This window comes from Ylistrum balloti, unplaced genomic scaffold (assembly GCF_031769215.1).
Source record: "Ylistrum balloti isolate Yb309-2 unplaced genomic scaffold, AGI_CSIRO_Ybal_v1 Utg369632, whole genome shotgun sequence".
Classification (NCBI taxonomy): Eukaryota; Metazoa; Mollusca; class Bivalvia; order Pectinida; family Pectinidae; genus Ylistrum; species Ylistrum balloti.
The window spans coordinates 479,456-495,878 of record NW_026781897.1 but is presented as its reverse complement, the minus strand read 5'-3'; positions in this window follow the sequence as shown (position 1 = coordinate 495,878).

Sequence of the window (16,423 nt, the reverse complement as noted above, 5' to 3'; positions counted from 1 at the left end):
GCTTCCTAGAGTCCATGGTCGCGTGATAGGGGTGATGACGTACATTTTGTGTTTGATCGATAGACACAAGTATGTCGGACGAGCCTGTTTAAACACAAACAGTTGATATCGCTATGCTATCGAACTAGGAACGTCTTAGGCTTAGTTAAATAAATCTTGATTTAGAGCACTAGTATTCTAGGATGGCAAGAATAACAGGGAAAAAATGGTGTAGAATCGACGAGAATTAATGAAAGCGTTTTAACACAGCAGAAATGAAAACTACTACATTTGTATCTCCAACAGAGAAAAAAACCTTGATACATGTGTTGTACTTGCACATTATCGACTTGATAAAAAATTATTTCTGTTCAATTCCATTTTATATTCAAAAGTTCTGAAACATAATAAAACACTACTGTTTGATTATGATGTTGATGAAAACCGAAGCTACAAATTATATCGAAATGTCATAACTGTATGGATTTATGCGCCGGACGTGAAAATTGTACCGTTTATTTAGGATTAGCCGATTTTAAAAAGGGATCACCAAGAACATTCTCCTATATACCATAGCACAAGATATACATTGTGGAAGGTAGATATTCGGGGTTTTTAAACTCTCGAAATTTAGATAATATATAAAGTGACAATGGTCAATAAATGCTGAAAATTGATTTGAATTTAAAAAATGTGAAATCAGTTTAAGGGATACGATAAAGTTCACTCGTTTTAATATATTATTATTTTATTTCTTTGGATAACAAATGTCTGTCCAAACATCTGACGTATAGATCTACTACATATTATGTATATGACATAAGTAAAATAACTTCCGTTACTGAAATATAAAAATAGCGGCCCGCGTGACACAAACTGAATGAGATTATCAATGGAATTATAAGTGTGGTGTTCCTTAGCAGTTGTACACCTGAAAATAAAGAATACTTGATTTAAGACAGTCATTGTTCAATAATTTTTGTCAATTTTTCGACGCGATTTATTTCATTATACTTTGTTGGGTTATGTATAACTAACCGCCGCGCTTGCATAACCATCACTGCCCACTACTTTTCTTTTTAAACAAAACATTAATGGTTTGCGTGGCATACTAATCGATCAAACCTCCACAAGTGAAGTTATCAATATAAATGGGCATTTACTGGTGGAACAACGTGATACGAGAAACACTGTTTATCCTTGTATATCTCGACAAGTAGCGGAATAAGAATCGGTCCCGCACATTAAGCGTTGCTTTTATATTGTTTAACATCAAAAGGTTATAAAGGACAATCTTCCTTTGTACGCAAATGTACTTGCAATGCTTTCATTTATAGTTCCGTTCGATAGTGGAGAAATGACGCCGACTTTATAGTGCTACCACATTGAAGTGCATCATCGAAAGTCCCCTAGCAAGATACTACAAACAGTCATGTTATGCTGAGAACAGCTGCACTCGGCATTATCAAACTCCGGGGGTTACGATCACTTCCTCTTTCTTCACTCCTGACACATGTCAAGGCAAAATAAAAACCACAAGCGAAGTAATTCGATTGGTTCCTGGTGAAAACACTAACCGATCACATGCTGATACGCTCCTTTTAAAGATCACAAAGGAGCGACACCTAAATTCAAAGCCATTACAACACGCCATTATGTGACCTCGAGATTTGTTTGATATATATCAAAAGATCAAATTAGTCTTTTCGTCTTGTCCACAAGGTGTCACACATGGAACCATCAAGTTTGCCAAGGTATGTTCCAGGAGTGCTGAGAGCGAAAATGGTTGTAACCCCTGGGGTATGTCAGCGAGCGTTCTATTAAAGACTGAAAATCAGACAGTATCGAGGGAGACGCCAGGAAGAGCTGGTTACTTAGTCAATACACAATAGAAAGTACAGGTACATTTTTTAGGTACTGCTTGCAGAACCCCTGGCGGTTCAGAGCAAACGTTTAACTTGAGGTATTAACATTACACTATCAATATGAAATAACAGTTCAAATAAAGACGAGCTTTTACGTCGAATGTTAACTGTAAAAACCATTATGTATGAGTAGGAAATTATGAAGGAAAATCAACTTTTAAGCTTTACATGAAGTAAAAATTTATCTAAGCCTAAAAATGAATTAAAAACAAACACAAAAACAAAAACAAATATTCCATGAAAAAGCTATATATAATCATAAATTGAAAATTCATTTAAATCTAAATATGAAATAAGATAAAACAGTATTAATGTATCAGTAATTTTGTAAGATTTAACAGTTTCGTATGATTAAGTCATACGGAATTATTTTGTGTTATTTATTTGTATTTTCAAAATAAACTTTTTCATAACACGAGTTTTTCACTAACATAAAGCTACGTCAACAATAAAATTCAGATAAAGAATTAGTATGTCTTTGGTTGACGGTGTCTTCATGACTGTGACACGTGTCGATGTTTGATGTGTGCTACCTAACACATGAAACCCGTAATTTGTGTAAGACAAGGTTATAACTAGGCTACCTGAAACATAAGGTGAAATGCTTCCTTACACATAACAACTGTGATTTGTGTTAGAGTTAAGGTTATATGCTACCTTATACATTATATCTGTGATTAGTGTAAGAGTTAAGGTTATATACTAACTTACACATTATACCTGTGATTTGTGTTAGAGTTAAGGTTATATGCTACCTTACACCTTATACATTATATCTGTGATTTGTGTAAGAGTTAAGGTTATATGCTACCTTATACATTATACCTATTGGTTGTACACATTATACCTGTGATTGGTGTTAGAGTTAAGGTTATATGCTACCTTACTGATTTATGTTAGATGTTGTTTTATGCTACCTTACACATTATACCTGTGATTTGTGTTATAGTTAAGGTTATATGCCACCTTACACTTTATACCTGTGATTTGTGTTAGAGTTAAGGTTATATGCTACCTTATACATTATATCTGTGATTCGTGTTAGAGTGAAGGTTATATGCTACCTTACACTTTATACCTGTGATTTGTGTTAGAGTTAAGGTTATATGCTACATGTACCTCACACATTGTACCTATGATTTGTATATAGATTTAATGATTTGTTATAATAACAATAACATATAACATAAAACCTATTATTTTCGTTACTAGCTTATATGTGCAATATACCTTACACATTGCACTTGTGATTTGTTTTTGAGTTAAGGGCATATGCTACATAACACGTAATACATATGATTTGTGTTTGAGTTAAGGGTATTTGCTACATAACACGTGATATATGTGATTTGTTTTTGAGTTAAGGGCATATGCTACATAACACGTGATATATGTGATTTGTGTTTGAGTTAAGGGCATATGCTACATAACACGTGATACATGTGATTTGTTTTTGAGTTAAGGGCATATGCTACGTAACACGTGATATATGTGATTTTTTTTTAGTTAAGGGCATATGCTACATAACACGTGATACATGTGATTTGTTTTTGAGTTAAGGGCATATGCTACGTAACACGTGATATATGTGATTTTTTTTTAGTTAAGGGCATATGCTACATAACACGTGAAATATATGACTTGTCTTTGAGTTAAGGATATTTGCTACATAACACGTGATATATGTGATTTGTTTTTGAGTTAAGGGCATATGCTACGTAACACGTGATATATGTGATTTTTTTTTAGTTAAGGGCATATGCTACATAACACGTGATACATGTGATTTGTGTTTGAGTTAAGGGTATATGCTACGTAACACGTGAAATATATGACTTGTGTTTGAGTTAAGGGTATATGCTACATAACACGTAATATACGTGATTTGTGTTTGAGTTAAGGGCATATGCTACATAACACGTAATATACGTGATCAGTGTTTGAGTTAAAATTATATAATATGCTACATTACATAGATCAAAAACAAAATAATATTAAACATCTAACTTTTGATCTGAAGTTTACCTTGTACAGGTAAGTCAAAATGTTTTGTACATAAAACAATTAATTACAAAAAATATTAATATTCAATTTCACAACTTGTATGAGGTGATTTTGTAACGGTACGGATCTTATCTTTCAACAGAAGTTATTTTTCAGATCACGTAAACATACGTCCTTTATAAGACACAAGCAGCGTCGATCAAATCCGGAATATCTTGGGTTTTTTTTTTCTTTTTTTTTTTTTTCTACAGGTAGATAATGTTACATGTACGAGTCAAGAATTCATGCCCGTGCTTAATGTCTTCCTCTGAAATTGAGCAATAAAACTCAGACCGATATATCTTCAACCTTTATCTTCAGCCTATACGTTTGGGACTAAATTATCACTAAAAGTTTTTAAAGCAAGAATTTTACATAGCGTTACAATATAATTTGCTAAAATGACACCATGACGTCACGATTCATTACAAAAAGATACTCCACAATTTTATACAATAACATCGTAAGTCTATTATTCTCTTTATTGCCTCTAGAGTTGAAGATTACAGAAGAATGCTGAACATATATACAAAGCGTAAGATACATATATAAATGATTACAGAATATGAATAACATAGATACACACTTTATGCTTTAGGAGTAGGCATATCAAGTGCAAATTAAGCGAAAGGGGGTATTTTAAGGTATACCCAAAGAGTTTCAAAATACAATTTTCTGACACAAATCAGGTAAATTATAATGAATTGTTAAGTCACATGACTCCTACAAAATGTACATGGACTATTTGTTATCCTTATCATTATATATATTAATTATAATATAGTTTACACATCTTGAACACACAGATACAGGATTTTATCCTGAATTCATTCAGCTCTTCTGCACTAATTTGATAGTTTACATTTCCTCCAATCAATATATGTAATAACTGAGGGTCTGGGAGAGAGTGTAAATAAACACTAAACAGTATATCAGTGGTATTAATTATACAGCACCACAGTTGGTCCCTCAACTCGGAAGTATAAATACACTGTAGCACTAGATGTGTCATAGGGTCTTGATATAGAAACCCACATTTGTGACATAATTCCATGGTAGTCAAGCTACGAATGGTTACCACTATTTTCATTATGTAATGTATATATTTTCTGTATTGAGGAAATCGAAGTGCTAACTTACATAAAATACTAGGTTTGGGTTGGTTATGTATTTCTCTAAACCTTGTAAAATCATCATCAAACTTCATACGTTCCTTTAGATTGTACTCTTCATATTTCATTACAGCATTATATACTGTTGTTTTCCAATGGCTTTTCTTTCGAAAAATTCCAGTTTCTACAAAAGTATCTAGATGTTGAAGCAGTGAATACTTTTTTAATATTTTGACTATGTCTGGGATGAAACCGATCTGGTATGGTCTACCTAGTCGAAACAAAAAAAGTCTGGTAATGAAAACTTTATAAACAAAAGACATTGTTTGGAATCTACACAATCTTCCAAAAAATAACAACTTTCTAATGTCTATATATGCTTCGATAGAGGTCCAACCAAGTAAAGATGTACACATATCTGTTCTGGTTCTCTTTTCAAACCCTTGAATAGATTTAACAATAAAATGTTGCGCCCTTTCTAGCATTATTATTTCGGTTTTTGTCAACATAAACATAAACTCCTTAAGTTAACATAGTGACATCATATAAATGAACGTCTACAATTTACTAAAATAACCTTTACAAACATTACATTAAACCGTGATATGCACAATTATTTGTTATGACAATCAGTTTTAATTCCGTCTTAAACTTTTTCATTGATTTGATTATTCATCGTACATAATTATATACAACCACCTCGTTTTTTCACACAGTTCATTAAAATAGTAATGGATAAAAATCGATTTGTCAATTTAGATACATATATATCCTACACCCAGTGTTTTCTGATGACATTTGTCGTCAAACAATTAAACGAAGATTGTCGCTAAGGAAACGATTTTTTGTGACAACTCGATGCGTTTGCTGTCACGAAAGATTTTCAGTAAAGATTCTTTGTCGAGTTTCTGTTTCTTTATATCCGTAGAGTTAACGCTGCTTACGCTACAGAGAAACATTGAAAGTAATCTAATTAGCGACGTTTCCCTTTTAATTATTCGTACAAAGAACATTTAAGATATTTTGTTTCACTCAGACACCCAATAAACTGTATATAGATCCACCACGGAGCTAATTAATGATCATGTAATTAACTAATCTATTCGTTTATATTTTTCGACGTAATGCACGTAAATTGTAATGCTCCATTTTGACGCTGATATCAAAATGTTGATTATAAGTTCTAAATATAATCATTATATCATCTTTGATTTAAAAAGACTTGGTTTTTAAGATGCAGAAAAGAAAAACAACACTTTACTAATCAGCGTCTTCCCCGCGTAATTGCGGGTTTTTTTTCGCTTTGTCTAATTAAATGTAGAAAATGCTGATTTTAAACCTATTCTGCATGTAATGCTTTTTTTATATAAAACAGCCTAATCATATTTGTAAACAGAAACTTTGAAGCAAACTGAATTTAAACTTATTCCTTCATTTCCTTTTTCGACTAACGAATTCATGTATCTATGTAAATACTAAACATTGACGGTTTGTATTGAATTGACTGTATCAGAAAATCAGCTAAGACAGGAATAAAATAGATCCGATAAAATTCAATATGAATAAAATTAGAGCTGAAAACTGACGATCCATTGTAAGGAATTACACAGAATTCTACAGTAACGGAAATTAGAATTAAATTAGCAACGTTATTCTGGTATAAAGTCATTCTATGCTCTCGGGAGAAAAGTGGTAACAGATGACATACAATGTAATTACAATTTTGCCATATATCATGTGAAAATGGAATCTTGAACAACGTCAATAAAGGAAAAAACATATGCTTCAAATTACCGATTGGCTGATTAAACTTACCTCTGTACATTATTTATTTAACAGATCTGTCCGTTTTAAAAAAAAATCCCATTTTGCGATATTCTCGTCAGAATATTTTTGAAGTTAGAGACCGATTACGTAGCTTTAATGATAGCGGTGCTCAGCTGTCTGGAGCTCGTAAAGAATGTCCATTTCATCCTATCTTATTGATTTTAGTTGAGTTTCCAAGTTTTCTTGCCTTGCTCAGGTGCCCGAGAGACCTTGGCCTCCATCACGGCATGTGTCTTCGAAACTTCAATGCTCTGTTCAACTATACTAATCTCATTTAAACTAACTTATTTAGTGAGTATCTAATAATAATTAAGTTGTCATGTGCGATTTATTTTCTTACCTCCATTGAGAATTGATCCTATTACATTCAAGCGCTCTCAAATACCACATTTTCTATTCACTGTCGCTGTCCTTTTGGGTCCATCTGTACCAATTCAAAGCAATACGAAAGAGCCATTAGGAACATCATTATCTCAATAGAACAGTTAACGAGATGTTCGAAAACCAAATATATTTTTTGCTTTGTTCTTATTTTTGAAATGTATTTTGTTGTGACTTTATGTCTGCCTTCGATATGTTTACATCATACGACACATGTATATCATACGACATGTATATATCGTACGATATATATACAAGACGTAAACTAAACTGCTGTTTTGTAAATTACCGCCATGTAATTTTTCGATAGAATGAACAGAGATATGTTTTTTAATTGTATCGAAGTGGAGTAAGGGGAAAGTTTTAGATACTTTGAAGTCCGTTTATAATGTCTTAAATCTGTGTGTGAGACAACGTTACGTCGGAGATGTTTGATTCCAAGCACACAAAGCTTGATGCAAGGTGTAGGATTATCTCCCTTCCTTTTCACTATGTATGTAAGCGATCTTGAAAATCACTTCATTAATATGTCTTGTGATGCACTATTTCTAAGAGATATTTCGCTCTTTCTATTATGCGTATGCTAACGGCACAGTTCATTTCTCAAAGTCAGCTTCCTGTTTACAGAAGATGTTAGAATTTGAAATTATATAGTGACAAATAGCAGTTGTCAATTGATATAGGGGAAAATAACCAGAATTGTTGTATTCCAGAATGGCGGTAAAATTTTTGCAAATGACAAGTTCCATTTTGAAAGCAATGAAATAGAAATTGTTCACAACTTTAATTACCTTGTTGTTACATTGACCTCGACTGACTTTTGCTGACCAAGGACGTATATGAAAATCTAATATTTTGAAAGTTTGTAATAATAAAGCTTTAAATGTTGAATCCAAGCAGAATATTGTTTCTGTCTTTGTTTCATCTTTCCTGAAGTATAGCTGAAAAGTGTGGGGTTTTATTTCAGCTGACCAGAGAGAAAAAAGTACTTACCGATTTCTTGATAAAAAAATCTTGATTGTTAAAAAGACTAAAACTTCTTTTATGCTATATTGTGAACTAGGTATTTCGCCTCTGCATTAATTTGTCCTCTGTACATAAATTTACGTATAAAGTTTATTAAAAGATGTTATTGGAACCGTCCGTCGATTTTTAAAAACTCGTACAATTACTAACAGTACGTAGTTGAAAAGAACTCTGTTATCGAGGCAAATATTCACAATGAAGTTTATCATTACATTCAACATTTCAAGCATAGTGTGTATTTCTTAATCTGCCAACTGCCTCCGGTAAAATGATATTGGCCAGCACTAATCAAATAATAATTGTCCTTCTATTGTAATTTTGTAATCTAGTGTGTACTCAATTGTCCACCAGACCGTCTCTTTTTTTCTCGTCCTGTACAATATGGGTTAATTTTCATATAAAATCTCAATATCTTGTATGTGTTTTGATAGTCTTGTATTTTTATGTATTTAAGTGTTATACTTATGAAGAGTACGGCTTCAAGTGAATCAACAACAGAGTAAAAAAAAACTAACCACCGCCCCTCAAAACAAAACAAATAATACTTCTGCTAAAGATACAACGCCCAAACTTCATTGCTTCCACGCATTAGGTATTAATCACAAGCTAAGATTGAAGATTAATTTCTATATTTGGTTCGGGCCTTGACCTTAAAACAATACACAGGTTTTAGAGGATGCAAATATCAAACATTTTATGCTACATCTGAAGCTATCACTTTCGATATTGAATACAAAAATACGTCAAACTACAGCTTTGCCAGCTCTGCAGCAATTTAAAGGTGACTCCATCGACAAGCAGTCGGCCGTATGATTCTATCCTATGTGGAAGTTGTTATGGTCAATCGCCATTTTGAGCGTTGCTGTCTCGAACTCGTCGAAACATCCGCCGAATATCAGTAGATAGTGCCGTAATGGCCTCGGACACTCATAGTGACATCTGATACGACTGGTATGGTCGTGTCGTTAGTAAGGCGGAACTTTAAGTAATGACGGTGTTGTGTAATACTAATTAATGTGCTGATAGCCACTAGATTTATTGGAGCGACAACATACGTTCAAAGCAATTGGTTTTTATCGAGCTATAACTATGGGCTTGTTTGAAATTGGGAAAAAATGTACAAGTGATACAGATGCGAGATTACTTCAGGTGGGGCTGAAGTTCATCACATCTGGCAGTCAAAATGACTTGTCATTAATGGTGATGTTAGAGGAACAAGTTTATAGGGTACATTAGATACACATTTATCATCCACGTGTTTCATCATTTCATTTATTTATCTTTTATGGTGATTTATCTGATCATTTCTCGTAAAATATTTCAAAATACAGCTATGGTAATGCACAACACACTAAAACCGTCGTGCGCACATCGTGCATACATCGTGTGTATATCGTGCGTACATCGTCCGAACACACGATCTTTATAAAAACTAGCGCACGACTGTGCGATAAGATCACATTTTTTGTACGGTTTAGTTAAGTGGTTGACTAATATTATAGATTGAAACTTTAACGGAAAAGTCGTGAAGTTATGACTAAATTGCGATCACGGGAATATAAGAATTAGTCGGTGATTATAAAAGTTGTTTTTAATTTCACACTGAACTCTGCACCAACAAGTCTTTCTGTCGTAAGGTTTCACACTTCAGAGATTGGCAAGTGGTTGGGCAGCAAAATTTACCTGAATACGGGCATACACGTGACAGGTCCGTAAATAATGAAAATAAAATTTCCTTGCTGACGGTATAAGATAGATGATTTTAGAAACAGACATCCATTTAATGTTTACATATAATGTATATACAATGAGTGTCTCTGACACTAAGACTGGTCATTTTGTAGACACAACATTTTAAATTACCAATATATATTACATTTCAGTCTATATGTGATAGACATGTCTCGAACCTATATATATATGGCTTAATTAGGAAACATACTTGATTGTACTCTTAATACATCTATATATTTAGAAAATAAATAAACTCTTTCCCACACATATCCATAAGCCATTTCTAAATTTGTATCAACCACGATAGAACCGCACAACGCCCAATTTTCCTTTTGTGCACACATCGTGCATACATTGTGCAAACACAGTGCAGACATTGTGTGCATATCGTGTAGATATCATACGCACATCGTGCAGATATCGTGCACACAGAGTGCAGACATCGTGTTTACATTGCACATCATGTAACGTTGTGTGATCACACAATTACGATCGCTTTATCAGACACTTTTCCCCACAAATGTCTTTTTTTCAAATTCTCTATGCGTACTTTCATTTCCATGACATTGTTCTTATGACAGATACTTGTTCTGGATTCTTAGATCTGCACAGAAATATAATTCACGAAACTTAAATCAAAATAAAGATTAACATTTTCCCCGATAACACTCTGTTCACGATAAACGAATGCTTCTCCAAACTCTCTCCTGACGTGTTATTTGACATAATAGTACTAATCAATGCTTTCCATTCCGTTGCTCTCCCGTTAACATGAAATTACACTTACAGAATAAATGCATTTTGCGATGCGCCATCACACATCACAAATTTGTTTATGCTTGGGAATCCACGTACAAGCAATATATAGAAAATTACAAAAGTTGCCGCATTTCTTACTTTTGCGTTACTCCGGTTGTGATTGGATTTTGAAACATAATTCAAGTTGTGATATGCGAAATAAAAAGTATGTATTTAAGTATGGTATTGTCTAATTTATCACTGATATTTAAGAAATTGTTTCAACTTAAATTGATTTCAGTTAAAGTTTACAGATATTGGTCACAGAACTGTGACGTCAGATTTAGTTCAATACCTTTCGACCTATGACCTAATCAGTTAAAGGTACGTTGTAGAAGTATGTCAGAAACAGTTCAAGTTGGCCTCCATCTTTGTTAACATACACATATCAGAGCGTGTCTTTGTTGTGATTTCCTCATCAGTTATATATCTTGCCGACAGAAAATTTAATCATTTATGTTTTAATAACCTTATTGATATTGATCCAGTTCTTTATTCTATATGGACCACATGTTCTATGGTCTTGATTTTTTTTCATATTTTTTTCCGTTTGTACCCCGGACTTGAAATTCAGAAGTTGTTGAATGACAGCTACACATGATACGTACAACAGTATGTTAGAAACTTTCTCGTAATGACTAGTTTTCGTTTTTTGTCGTAATGTCGCCATGTCACATGACGTCTTTTCACCCGCAACCAAGCCGGAGAAATGACAAAATGGCATACGTATTTTCATATTAGTCGATGTATCTTCTTATTCATAATTAAACTGTATATTTCCTACCAGCTATATGAATGCATGTCTGTTTTGGTCGTTGAAGCTGAGATCCAGAGAAGCCCAAATTGCTTAAGCAAATTGTGTACACGTATTCCTTGGGTCGCTTAACGACGTTTCCTGTAAGCCATGTCTAGCTGTCAAAGTTTGTAAGGTATCTCACGAGCCGAGAAGCACAGCATCACTAGGCTTCCGCACTAATGACGCGGCTTTTTATTTGTTCATTAGAGAATAGGGCACCGATAAGAAGTGGTAAACAGTGCCTCTTCACAACTCACAAGATATCATTCCAACATACAGCATAACATGGTACCGGGGCTTTATTTATTTATTTATTTATTTATTTATTTCGTGTTTGTGTGTATATTTATTCATAATAATTTTAGAAAATGAATTAGAAATTAGAAAAATAAATGAATAGGTACGACAGGATAGATGATAATGAAATTAAATGGTAAAACTGAAACCTGGATTACAGTTTTAAAATTAACACCCGAAATTAACACTAAGCATATAGTTTTATTATTAACATCCAGGATATTGCGTTTAAAGCGTCAATCTCTGTACTGTTGTTAACTGGTATGTGAACTGCAGTTTTGCTAATAGTTTGAATGATTCGCGTTATGTTGAAACATCTGTTTTAAAATGCAGTTTACACACCAGTAAACAACAACAACAACAAAAAAAAAGACGGAAATATCTCTTTTATTAATGTTTCTTACGCGCCATTCACGCCGTTTACCGAAGTGTTAACATTAATTTTGTTGGTAAGGCCAAATTGAGGATATGCAAATGCAAATATATGACTATGTCTCTCGTTTTTTTCAAACTTTTTCCGCAATTGGATTATCAATTCCACTTTCGTTGTCAATCAATAAAAGCAATTTTTATTAACCTGCCTAGCCTTTAGTTGTTAACGATAGAGATCAAACACGCATTGCATTTTGAGAAAATACTGTATATATAACCATTTTGTAGTATCGTGTTATACATTTTCCCAAGAACCACAACACAACGTGGCTATTCAGCACCTAACGAGATATTGCCGATAAAAAGTTATCTGTTTCGTACCATGTGTGTATTGTGTTTGAACAATAATGACTCATATGTGTTTATCCGTGCTGTAGCAACACAGATATCTTTTTTTTTTTTTCCGTTTATTTCGGCCAAATTACTCCACGCATTAAGACAAGTATCTGACCGGATGCCCAATTCAACTGACCATTGGTTTCGTTAAGTGCTCATTATGACTTGCTATAACAGCTGAAGCACTACTCGTATTAAGGCCAAGTCCACATTTACGAACTGGACATCATGGTCTGGCGACATCGATTATGGTCATTTCAAGAAGTCGGCAAAAGATTAGCCTTACTTTACGAGATGTTCTTCTGTGGTCACACGTCCTTGTCTATAGTGAGCGATTTAATCCCAATTTATCATTAATTGGTTTATGCCTATCGATTTATTCAAATTTCCCATTATGTGATGATGTGGAAAAATCCTGTAAGTTACCGCTTACTTTTTCAGGTCGAAAATTCCAACGCGACCATAATGTAATACAACATTGCAAACATATTTCCACTCGATCTCGGTTTTCCGAAAATTTGAAGAAACAAATGTTATCATACATATAGTTTTGTTTTCTTATGTTTTTTTTTTTTTTTTTTTTTTTGCTTTTTTGTTTGTTTGTTTGTTTGTTTGATTTTTGCTCTATTCTTTTTTCCCTTTTTATTATTATCATTTCAAAGAAACTCATGAAAGATGTATATTCGCTTGAACTTATCAAATTAAATGATCGCTCTTCCTAAGTATTATTTTTGGGTCGCCATGAACAATATATTGTGCGGAAGCCGGTTAGGATCAGAGGGTAAAAACATTGTCTCGTAATAACGACTTAATACAAATGTATCTCGTAATGACTACTCTGTATCTAGTAATAGCTGCTTAGTGATATCGTGAAACCGACTTAGTATCTCGTAATAACGACTTAGTATCTCGTAATAACGATTTAGAATCTCGTTATAACGACTAAGTGTCTCGTAATAACGATTTAGAGTCTCGTAATAACGATTTAGAGTCTCGTAATAACGATTTAGTGTCTCGTAATAACGAATTCATATCTCGTAACAACGACTTAGTGTCTCGTAATAACGACTTAGTGTCTCGTAATAACGATTTAGAGTCTCGTAATAACGATTTAGTGTCTCGTAATAACGATTTAGAGTCTCGTAATAACGATTTAGAGTCTCGTAATAACGAATTAGAGTCCCGTAATAACGACTTAGTGTCTCGTAATTACGATTTAGAGTCTCGTAATAACGAATTAGAGTCCCGTAATAACGACTTAGTGTCTCGTAATAACGATTTAGTGTCTCATAATAACGATTTAGTGTCTCGTAATAACGATTTAGAGTCTCGTAATAACGATTTAGTGTCTCATAATAACGATTTAGTGTCTCATAATAACGACTTAGTGTCTCGTAATTACGATTTAGAGTCTCGTAATAACGATTTAGTGTCTCATAATAATGACTTAGTGTCTCGTAATAACGATTTAGAGTCCCGTAATAACGATTTAGTGTCTCATAATAACGACTTAGTGTCTCGTAATAACGATTTAGAGTCTCGTAATAACGATTTAGAGTCTCGTAATAACGATTTAGAGTCTCATAATAACGATTTAGTGTCTCGTAATAACGACCTAGTGTCTCGTAATAACGATTTAGCTTATGTCGCTACTGGTTGGATTTCGTAATATTCATATAATGCTAGTAGTGCGGATTTACCTGTGTGGATACATTACGTGTTACTTCGTGTAAAAGTATTTAATAATTATTCCTTTATATTTGTTACAGAACACATTGATTAACCTACGTCTCTAAAATGGCCATCCGGTATCATAGTGTCAAACAAATTTTTCCTATTGTCTGTTAGATCGGATAATTTTTATGTTTGTATATTTTAGATTCCTGGTATTATCCACCTTTCCTCGAAGTGAATCTGCGAGTTTAATGTGTATTCTCGTTTATGTCAACAAACATGGTAAAATCTATCATCTTAGGTATGGGCCCGACTAGGTAGTGCTGGAGGCGAAAACATCAGCACTACGTTTAATATATCTTATTAAGTAAGTTAGTGGCTACAAAAATCTCTCTCACGCTGTTCATCCTTTTTGTAGTTTTCTTCAGATTTTATCCAACTTCTGCGATCAATTTGAAGCAGATAAGTAAAAACTGTATTTGTGAGAAATCAACTTACTGCTTGAAAATGTTGATTTATTAACTTTTACTGAGCTCTGTTCACTCTCAAACCGACCATCGTACACCAATGATTCTTGTTTATCGAAAAAGTGATATATCTAGAGGTATGAAATATATCATTATTCTTTCTCGTTATGTTTCCTCATACACAGGCCAGTTCCGAGTTCCCTGTGATTCCTGTGTGAAGCCCTTCATACGTAGCTAGTATGAGCTTCAGTGTGATGAAAGCCTTTTATGGTTTCACAGAAAATGTACTGATATGTCTGTACTTGAACACATTGAAATTTGGCAATTTTAATTCATCTGGTTTGCATTGCATGGTCTGTACTCTTTCTGCATTCTTGGACTAGTTTTCCATACGTAATAAGCCCGATGCAATAGAAATTCATTCCGAGCTGTTGGCTTAGTTATCTCCCCTTGATTAAAATGTGCATCGGCCGTAAAGGTACTGGTACTCAGACACTGAGGAGAGTTCCACTCAAATTTGAGAGGTAGAAATGTAAGGAGCCTGATTTCATTATGCTGAAATATTTACAGGATTCGCCAAAAAGTAATAATAAAAGAAAAATTAATTACCAAACTGAAACCCTTCGAACGTCGGTTACAAACCATTCTCTTGGTTAGAGAGACCAAACATTATGACTATTTTGACCAGCCTCTGTTTCACGAAGACTGGTAGAGATCTGTCCGTTTGCTAGATGGGTATGGCCACAGGGCAGGTCTTATGTGCTTCGTTAACTGAAATTTGGACCAGCACTCGGTGGAGGCTGCCTTTCCCATGATCTGTTACTCAAAAGCAATATACCTTTAGTAGTTATAAAAAATTACAAAAGGTCATATTGGGCTCCAAAGACATTGACCATTTAAAAGTGCTCCAAGGGATTCCACAGGGCTCAATAATGGGCCCATTCTTTTTAACATACAATGACATGCTCTTTTTGCCAAGTAATCCAAACTCTATAATTACGCCGATGACAACACAATTAGTTCATCAAACAATAAACATTTATGTTCTTAAGCAGTCTATTGAAACAGATTTTTCAAAGGTGATACAGAGTAATCTGATTAAAAGACATGCGGGTAAATCTAGATGATACAATTCAGGCCTGGTAAGAAATCTGTCTAGTTCTTCACATTTATTAAAATTGAAAATGTATCTACTAAGCATAAAAATATTTTGAAATTGCTGGATGTAAAGTTTTAAAACTTTCTAAATTGTCTCGATTTTAAACTGATGTCCTCATCAACACCAGGAGAACTGAAAACATTATTCTTTTTTCACTGTTTGGTAAAAGGTACAAACAAATGAATGTTTTCTTTATGCGAAGATCAGGCAACAGCCTAAGGTTTCCTTCATGTATTTTGTAATATTTTCAATGTATCTTTATTTTCGCCGTAATCTTCCTTCCTTAATGACGCGAGAAATGGAACACCTCGAAATAATAGCATTGACACTATTGTTGGTTTTGCGAAAGATATGTTTCTAATCGATTCATATCAAACAGCACACACACTAAATAGTTTTATTAAAACTTTACTTTTTTTGTTTGTTTTAAAATTTAA